This window comes from Lycorma delicatula, chromosome 9 (genome assembly GCF_047948215.1).
Source record: "Lycorma delicatula isolate Av1 chromosome 9, ASM4794821v1, whole genome shotgun sequence".
Lineage (NCBI taxonomy): Eukaryota > Metazoa > Arthropoda > Insecta > Hemiptera > Fulgoridae > Lycorma > Lycorma delicatula.
This window is the reverse complement of record NC_134463.1, coordinates 11,304,294-11,313,947: the sequence shown is the minus strand read 5'-3', so window position 1 is coordinate 11,313,947 and position 9,654 is coordinate 11,304,294.

The following is a 9,654-nucleotide window of genomic DNA, read 5'->3' as shown; positions in this document are numbered from 1 at the left end:
CCACCCCTAAATCTCAGTGAGTAAACATTTGGAATTTTAAATAAATTAATAGGTACTTTCATTATATTAGTCAGTTTTTTATCACCACTGTATAAAAAGTAAAAAATTCAAAATATTTAAAACTATCCCTCCCTTTTTTAAATTCTTTTCCAAAATGTAATACCATCAATGCCCCATATACAAAGAAGCCATTGCAAAGAACATGCCCATGTTTCAGCCATTTGCAGCACTTTTGTAGAGTTTTTTGTAGATATTTCCACAAGGAAATATCATATATTACATATCATCTAATACATATTTCAGAGCAATATTGCTGCTTGTTTTTTTGCTCATGTTTCAGCCATTTGCAAAGAATTTTTGTTGAGCAGTCTAAAGATATTAATATAAATACAGACAACAAGTATGGATGAGCATGCATACAGATCTTCTGGAAAATTCTATAACATTTTTGTATTTTTGAATTAATCACAGGTCTTGAAAAGTCACATTTGCAAAAGCCCGATAAATAAATTATTTTAACCTTAAGATGCATTCTCATGCGTGCAGGACTTATGGTTTGTTTATCATATTTTAATGCCTGATTTTGACATTTATTGAGATGATCTTTTTGTTAGTTGGTAGGGCAGTTCTATTTTTCTTGTTCTTGTTTGATTGGTTTATTTATTTTAATAATTTCTTCCAGATATTTAAATTTATTTATTTTTCCAACTTTGTATTTAGGGGCTTCGGGTATGGTTATGTTATATCACTCTTTATATTATCTCTTCCTCCTCTATGAATCATGAGACCTTGCCGTTGGTGAGGGGGCTTGAGTGTTCAGGGATACAGAGTAGCTGGACCGAAGGTGCAACCATATCGGAGAGGTATCTGTTGAGAGCCAGACTAAGGAATGATTCCTGAAAGAGGGCAGCAGCTCTTTCAGTAGTTGTTAGGGGCGTGAGTCAAATGACTTAAACGGCCGTATCAACATCACTCAGTCCTCTGAGTACTGCGCAGCTGAAAGCAATGGAAAACTACAGCTGCTTTTTTTCCAAGAAAATGTGACTCTCTGCATTTTCACATAGCAATAATGGAGACGCCTTCCTTGGTAAAATATTCCGGAGGTAAAATAGTCCCCCGTTCGGATCTCCGGGTGGGGACTACTAAGGAAGGGGTCACCAGAAAATTAAAAAATAACATTCTACGAGTCGGAGCGTGGAATGTTAGAAGCTTAAAAAAGGTTGGTAGGCTAGAAAATTTAAAAAGGGAAATGGATAGGGTGAATGTGGATATAGTAGGAATTAGTGAGGTTCGGTGGGAAGAGGAAGGCGACTTTTGGTCAGGTGATCTTAGAGTAATTAATTCAGCGTCAAATAATGGGCAGGCAGGAATAGGTTTCGTGATGAACAAGAAGATAGGGAGGAGAGTGGAGTATTTCAAAACGCATAGCGATAGAATCATTGTAATAAGGATAAAATCAAAACCTAAACCGACAACGATTGTTAACGTTTATATGCCTACAAGCGCTCATGATGATGATGAGGTAGAGTGTGTATACGAAGAGATTGATGAAGCAATTAAACACGTAAAAGGAGATGAAAATTTAATAATAGTTGGAGATTGGAATGCAAGCATTGGAAAAGGCAAGGAAGGAAATATAGTGGGTGAATACGGGCTGGGCAAAAGGAATGCACCTGCATTCCTGCTGGGCACCTGCTGAATGTTCATTTTCTGAGTGACTCAAAATTTTTTATAAATGTTTAGTACAGAAATAACTTTTTTTTTTTTTTAAGGAATTAATTGCTAAGTTCATTTATGCGGTATTATCCTTATTCTAGGGATCAAGTTTCTGTCTTTAGAAGATAAGTGATCTTAAATTAGGTTTGAAAATGGCTTCATTGTTTCTGTTTGGTTCTGCACATACAGCACTCTGGAAGAGGAACGTGGGGACTGCAATTGCTGTACTGAATCCATCTGTCTTAGAATCTAAGTACTTTTACTTTTTATTATCAAACTTTATGTTAACATGTTTATGTACATTTATTTTTTAACATTATGGTGGATATTTGTAATTAAATCTTAATAACAACACATCACTGAAGTAGTATAATAAATTGTTTATTTTTTATGTCACTTAACACAACACTGATTTCAAGGGTATCCTCATAATCAGCTGTTTAAAAAATGAAAATGCTTGTAGTAAGTGAAGTAAGTGATACAAAGTTATTTTAACATTCTCTTTTGGAGGTTGATGTTATTGTTAATAGTTTATGTACATGTGGTTTTTTTTTATCTAGTAAAGCCAGTTCTAGAGACTTCATAGATTTATTTAGTGAAAAATATTTAAAACAAATCATGAAACTTTTTAACCATCATTATTTACATAAGGAAATGAATTCACAGATTGAATATTATACTTTATTATTTTAAAATTTTTAAATCATCTTTTAAAATAGTTTCTTTTTCATTGTTTTATACCATGTGGATGTTTTTATATTAATCTCTAACCTCAGTTAAATTGGAATCTTTTGAGATCTTTTAATTATGTTTTTGTTGTGATCATACTTATTTCTTGTGCTATGATTGTAGACACTGTCTTTGAGGCTAGGGATTCTGAGTAATATATTACCATGGATTCAAAGGTAAACCTAATGATTAGAAAATCTGTCTATGTAAATATTTATATAATATTTTGAATAAGTTTAATATCAAATTTTTTTAATAAAAACTTGATTAGAATGCAGTTGTCCTCACAAGAAAATTCTGTTCGTATTGAGTAGTTATTTCTTATAACGTTATAACCAAAACTGAACGGGATGAAAAAATATACTACCAATCTTTGCATAAATTTTTGTTTTAAATGTTAATAAATTATGATATCTATTAATAGGTATTTTAATTTTGTATCTACTATTAATAACACTGAGTGTTGTATAAAGTAAATAAGGTGGATTAAATTATGGCTAAGTTAATAATACAAGGTCTGTAAATAAACTAATGAGACTGGCTCAGAAAAACCTTTTATTTACAATCCAATTGTACATGGACTCTATCACCTTCGAAATAGTTCCCTTGGGAAGTCATGCATTGCTTCAAACGGTTTTCTCACTCTTTGTAGCAGTGTTGGAACTCAGAAACCAGAATGTCCTTCAGATGGTTGGTTACATTTTTATTTATATTTTCTACTGTTCCAAAATGGTGTTCTTTGAGGTGATTTTTTAAAGCCAGGAACAGGAAAAAGTAGCAGTGGCTCAATTCAGGTGAAGGTGGTTGAGGAACTACAGAAATGTTTTTCTTTGCCAAAACTCATTAATTGAGAGTGCAGTATGACAAGGTGCATTGTCATGATGCAGTATCCAGTTGTCTTTGATGGTTGGTCTCACGCGGGCAACTCTTTTCCACAATCTTTCAAGAATTTCTTGGTGAAAATATTGATTTACAGTCTGTCCTGTAGGCAGTCATTCTGACAGTTAATTGCTAGTCGTACTGTATCAAGTCTCTGATTCACTCAACATTGTTGTCACTTTTTGACATTAACGATCTTCCAGAACATGGATTGTCTGCATCTGATTCCCGTCCATCTGAAAATGTTTTAAACCACCTAAAAACTTGGGTTCATGACAGAGCGTCATCTACATACGCCGTTTTTAGTTTTAATAACAATTATCTACTTGAAATATTAACTCGATAAAAATCATATAAAACAAAATGAATAATTTAAAACAAGGTTTCCCAAACATTTTTGATTCTTGGTGCCCTTGCTGAATCCAGATTTTACGAAAGTGCCCAATGTCAAATTGCTACAATTTGACAAATTTTACCACGGGTTAGGTAAAAATAAATAAAACCCACTTTAGATCAGAAAGAAAATGTAAATGAACAACAATGAATTGAAAATAGAAATAAAATTATAATAACTGTATATATTTCATGACAAACTGAAATTGAAATAAAATTATGAAATTGTGTTTACAAATTTTGGGAACCACTGACTTACAAAGATTACAAATACGCTTACATTAAAGAATCTTCTCTTGTTCTAAAATCCAAATTCAAAATACACCAATTTCTTAAAGAAGTGCCTTTCAAAAATTTTCCAGCTCTCCAGACTCCTTTTAATGGTCTTTTTTCTTCCTGTTCACAATGAAAAATATATAATTTCATTAACATTTCACTTAAAACAATATATTTCTTACTTAAAAAAAAATTGGATAAATCAAAATTAATCTACTCAGTGAATGGCATTGTATATAAATCAGAATGACTATGTATGGATTTTCACTTAAAGCTCTTGGATCGATGAACTAATCTAATTGATTCTTTACAACTTTGAGAAAAATTTTATGCACAAGTTTATCTAAACCTCTACAATCACATTAAAATTAGATGCATGTTATTTAAAATGTTTTACAGTGTAATCCTTTATGTAGTAATATTATTCTAAGTCTATGACTGAATCACGCAAGAGAAAGTTATGCAGTTCCTGCAAATTAAACTTAGAAAATTGAAATTTCTTGTATCAACATCGCCGGGTTGAAAGTTCTTAAGATATTTAAAGTACCCTGAAAAATAGAGTATATTAAACACTATTCTAAATCAAGAGTACATTTTATTTCACAGCATCATTTATTATGCATAGTAACACTATGCACTACAAAATAATGTGGTCTATAAATAGCTAAAAACATGCATGTTTAATAATTTTTTTTTTTTAGTAAGTAAAAAAGGGTTTGATTTCAAATTTTTGTCAATTTTTTGATTCGGGTCTGATTTTTATTTATACAGATAACGCATAAGTGGCATAACATGCCGACCATGTTCTTCATACCCTTTTGTTAAGTAAGACATGCTGTTCACAAACATTCATATATTTATAATTTTTTTCAATACTATTACTTCTCATAATTTTATATTTCTTTGAACAGGTTGAACCTACCATTGAGAATATTTTTAATAAAGAAAATTAAAGGTGTAGATGTCACAACAATTGTTTTTCTCTATACATGTTATTATAACCATATATTGATCACTTTTTTTTTTTTTTTTAGAATGTAAAAACACAAAGTTTGCAAATGCTGAATAGAATTTGACTTAGCGCTATGAAAAAAAAAAAAAAAAAAATGAATGTAACTACCTGACAGCACTGGTTAAGACAGTAATGCTGAATTTATGAATAGTGTTGATTCTTATTTCAACAATAAACATTCATCAGAATTTATATTAACACTACAATTCATAATTATACACAATGATATGAAGTAAGGCTGAAATATATACTTATAAATGAAAATAGTAATAAGAGATCAAATTCTCCCACTATTCTGCCAACGGTCATGATGCAGTTTCAGGACTTATAGTTAGTTGACAAACAGTTCATTAAATTGAATAATATTAAAAAAATGAATATTTATAAGTTATATTTTTTAAGCGTTCAAAATTATATTCCATGAAAATTCATTTTGATTTTCTTGAAACAGATTTGTTTTCGAATAATTTCTCAAAATTATATTATATGTAATTTTCTTTTAAGTTTCTAAATGTATAATCCAAACATAAGAAATTATGTTTTAAAAATTTTATCAGAAAATAATGGATATAGTGCGGAGATCCAACATTTTGAAATCCTTCAATTAAAATATTACACTCTTAAAAAGCATTTGTTCTATGAGTAGCGATTACAATAACGCAATATGACGATTTCAATTTATGGTAAACTTGAGAAATTCTTTGGGCAACAAAAAATAACTGGAAAATAAAAAATTTTTGAACCTGTATTTACAAGCATTTTTTATTTTAACTTATAACGCTCCTAAAGTATATACATTTCCTCACAGGACACACTTTTATAAAAAATTTATCAATAGCTACCCCTCACAGCTTTGACGAATAATAAGTCTTAGATTTGATGAGAAAGGGGTAAAATGAAAGCCTTTTGGTGAAATGTTATCACATAAAAACAACTGCAAATGCATCACCAATAATGCACCGACATTCACATATTATTGTTGACCAAAGTTCCATTTATCAAGCAAATGTAGTATACATGTATGGTGATAAGAGCTGAACCCATTTAATAATGTCTGAATTATGAAGATTTAAATAAAATAATAATAATAATATCCTTATGTAGCTAAACTCTCTCTCTCTGAAATATACAATCTAAGTTTCACATCCAGGGCAGTAAAGCAGCTGTTATACATTAAATTCAAGTACAGCTAGGCAATAATGTGACTTGCTGATATTTCAGGAAATGAAAGCACATAACTAGATGGCATAAAATAGTTAAAAATTCAGATATAATCCCTATTCAAGTAGCAAATGTCAAAAATTGCCTAACCAATATCATCACAAACACTTGGAACAAAGAATGGAGAAGATTAAACACCAAATTGAATGTAATCAAAATTACTTTTATGTTGAAAATCGATATGAAACCGATGGCATCAGGTACAATGGCACTGACAAGACAGAGTATCAGTCACTACAAATAAAATATTCAGCATTCATATATGCTTACTGACAAAGAAAGACCGATGTGTATTGTATGTGAAGCATCTACTTGAAGAGTGTACAATGCATGAAAACTTCAGAAAAGAGGTAGAGATTAAGAAATGATATTACAGCTGATTTGGAAAACTGTAAAGAAGAAACAACAATAACCTTCATACCAGCAGATTTCTAACCTGTTTATAGTAAGCCTTCAGCAAAATATTTATGTTATGTTTGACTGCAGTTCATTTTTGTAAAGATCCTTTACACCTGAGTGTAAGATTTTCTCTGACAATTCATGTAACTTACTTAGTTTTATTAAATATTATGTTTAATTTTCTGTTTTATTCAAATGTCAGGGCCCTATACACCTTTTTATCTGACAATCCTAGTGGTGATTTTTCTTTACTTTTAAACAACGTGATGAGGGCTAAAGATCTTAAAGATGATGCCCATGTAATTAAAAAAATTATTATTTTTTAAACCCAAGCTATCCAATCCATCTGCAGCACAGACAGAAAGCAACTCTCCAGTGTGAGAAAGTAAACAATTAAGGCAGTAGAAACAGTTTGATGCTTTTGTATGTTGTCCGACGTACAGAATAAAATTTATAAAGTATTTAACAGCTAAATTACAATAAGGTTCCACCATGTCATACTTACTAACAATAGTTATTCTGAGACATCTGACAACAGATGTGCAGTTGCCTACAATTCTAAATTTATACTTACAATTTCTAGCACTTGTACTTTCAGGCCAACAACCATAATAAGAATATCAATATTTTTCTCTCAATATTTTTCGAAAACAATATCATAAAACATCTGACATTTTATTAAGGTTGACAGTTCAATAATTGATCGGGGAATTTTTTCTCCATCTAAGCGATAAATTTCTGTTAGATTCTCTCAATGAAATCAGCTGTGTGTGTAAGCTCTTTCTCTATTCCACATTATTGATGAAAATTTGAAGTTTCTCTGGGCTAGAGATTTGTACAGCAAAGAGCAACTACCGATACTCCCAAAGCGGCGACCTATGATCACTTGATCAATCCAAGGTTCCTCCAGCTTTGCTTACAATAAAGCAGATGCTGCTTTATTGTTGGTTAGAAATAACAATAGCAACTAGATTGGAAAATCAACACATTAGATTGGGGAAAACAAACCCCTCTACAGATTCCACTTCCGCATTAACAAATTACAGGACAGCTCTAAAAACAATGTAACATCTGGAAAAGTAATTGCAACTATTAAATTCATCACTTAACCTCGTTTCAGTAAATTTAATTACCTCATATTGACAGTATATAACCATACGGTACACTTAACATTCTGATAAAGTTATCATTACCCCAAATTATTGATTTGGGGTCAATCCACAGGCTATCCTCTTCTGGCAGTCTTTCAACACACACTGAATATTGCTTTAAAGAACCATACAAGAGCTAAAAGAACACTTCAGGACATTTCCCAGGATCAGCAGATGAAATGTGAAAGGAATTATATCCTCATATTTGATCTTGCTTAGTACAATCCAATGATTTTAGTTTTAGGGATTCAAAAGATTCTATAACATTAGAAGAGATAATTTGACCACCTGCAGGTGGTCGAAGCGAGTTATGAAAAAATCTTTCTTTTTTGCTTTCACAGATTTTAACCTTCTTCACTTTTCATCTACATTCTTCCTAGAATTAAATTTCTTTTCAACCGTTTTCACTCGCTCAACATTTTTCCTCTTTCTGACATCTGTAAAACCTGGAAGTAGAGCTATTATCCAAGACTGGATTATTATCATAGTTACCAATTTAAAACTAAAACCAGTCTCTACATAAAAAATTTTGAGTCACTCAGAAAATGAACATTCAGCAGGTGACTTACAACACAAAGTAAATGAGTTTTCTGTGTTAAGCTCAGTCTGGACAAAGTTTCATGAATAAGTACACATATTTATACCATTTTCTGACTATTTAAGGTACATGAAAAAAATATGAAAATCCTGCTACATGTGAATTTTAAGCATGATCCAGTTCTTAAATCCAAGAGAAGTTCAAATTGTACAAATGTTTTAAATTTATATGAAAATAACTGTGATAAAATGAAGGTTGATTAAAAATGGAAGATATCAAATAATGAATAGAGATAATTCCAGATAACTATCTCTTGTGACTACAGCAGAAGCAAAATATCAATAATGAAATTTAAAAGGATAGACAATTCACTGTTGATGGATTATATAGCTTATTTCTTCAGGTTTCAAGAACTTTCCTACATGAAATATTCATTGAACATCTTGTGCATAAAAACCTTGTGCCAGATAGGATCCTCTACTACTATCTAAGATGATAAAAAAGAAAAAATGAGACAAGTCTACACATTTTTTGACTTAGATAATCAAGGGTGATGAAATTTTTAACCACTGTAATTTATTACTTCGCAGTAATACAAATGATTTATCATAAAATTGAACATAAAAACAAATCAAGAAGGGCATAATTTAGGCAATCATTTAGAACTGAAAAGTCAAGGAAAATCAGAAAATTAATAGTGGTGGGAAGTATTTTCTGGAACCAGAAAAGCCTCTTACTGGTTTATTTCATGGCAAAAGAAGTAACTATAAATAATAGGCTTACAATGAAACAAGAGGGCGATGATCCTCTGTACTGTTAAATTATATTTAGATTCTGTTAAATAAACCACCTAGTACAGAATGTTCACATAACACTTATCTTACCTTAATTTTTCATGAAAGTACTTTTGCGGGATCCCGCATCCTCAATCATGACTGAATAATTCCATTATTGCACAATAAAGATCTAAAAATTAAAGTAAGATATGTCATCTCAATATTCTGTAGCAGGTGGTTTATTTAATAAAATTTTAATATATATGTATAGCCGAACAGTTATAGTAAGGCGCTTGCAGAGGGGAGTAGAAATAGGGCTGTAAGTAGAGGAAAAAGCACTTTGCTAGAACAGCTCTGCTATACAAATAGACATTTGCTGTTTATTTAATAGTGTGGTACAACCATGTACCTTTATTTCTAAATAAACATAAATAATAAATTTTGATATACAAAATTAGGAACTTTTTCCTCTTAGAGAAGAACTTCATAAAAATAATAAACCGTGTAAATAATGAATAAAAGAAATAAAATTATATATAATTCTAATCAGACAATAAAACTGCT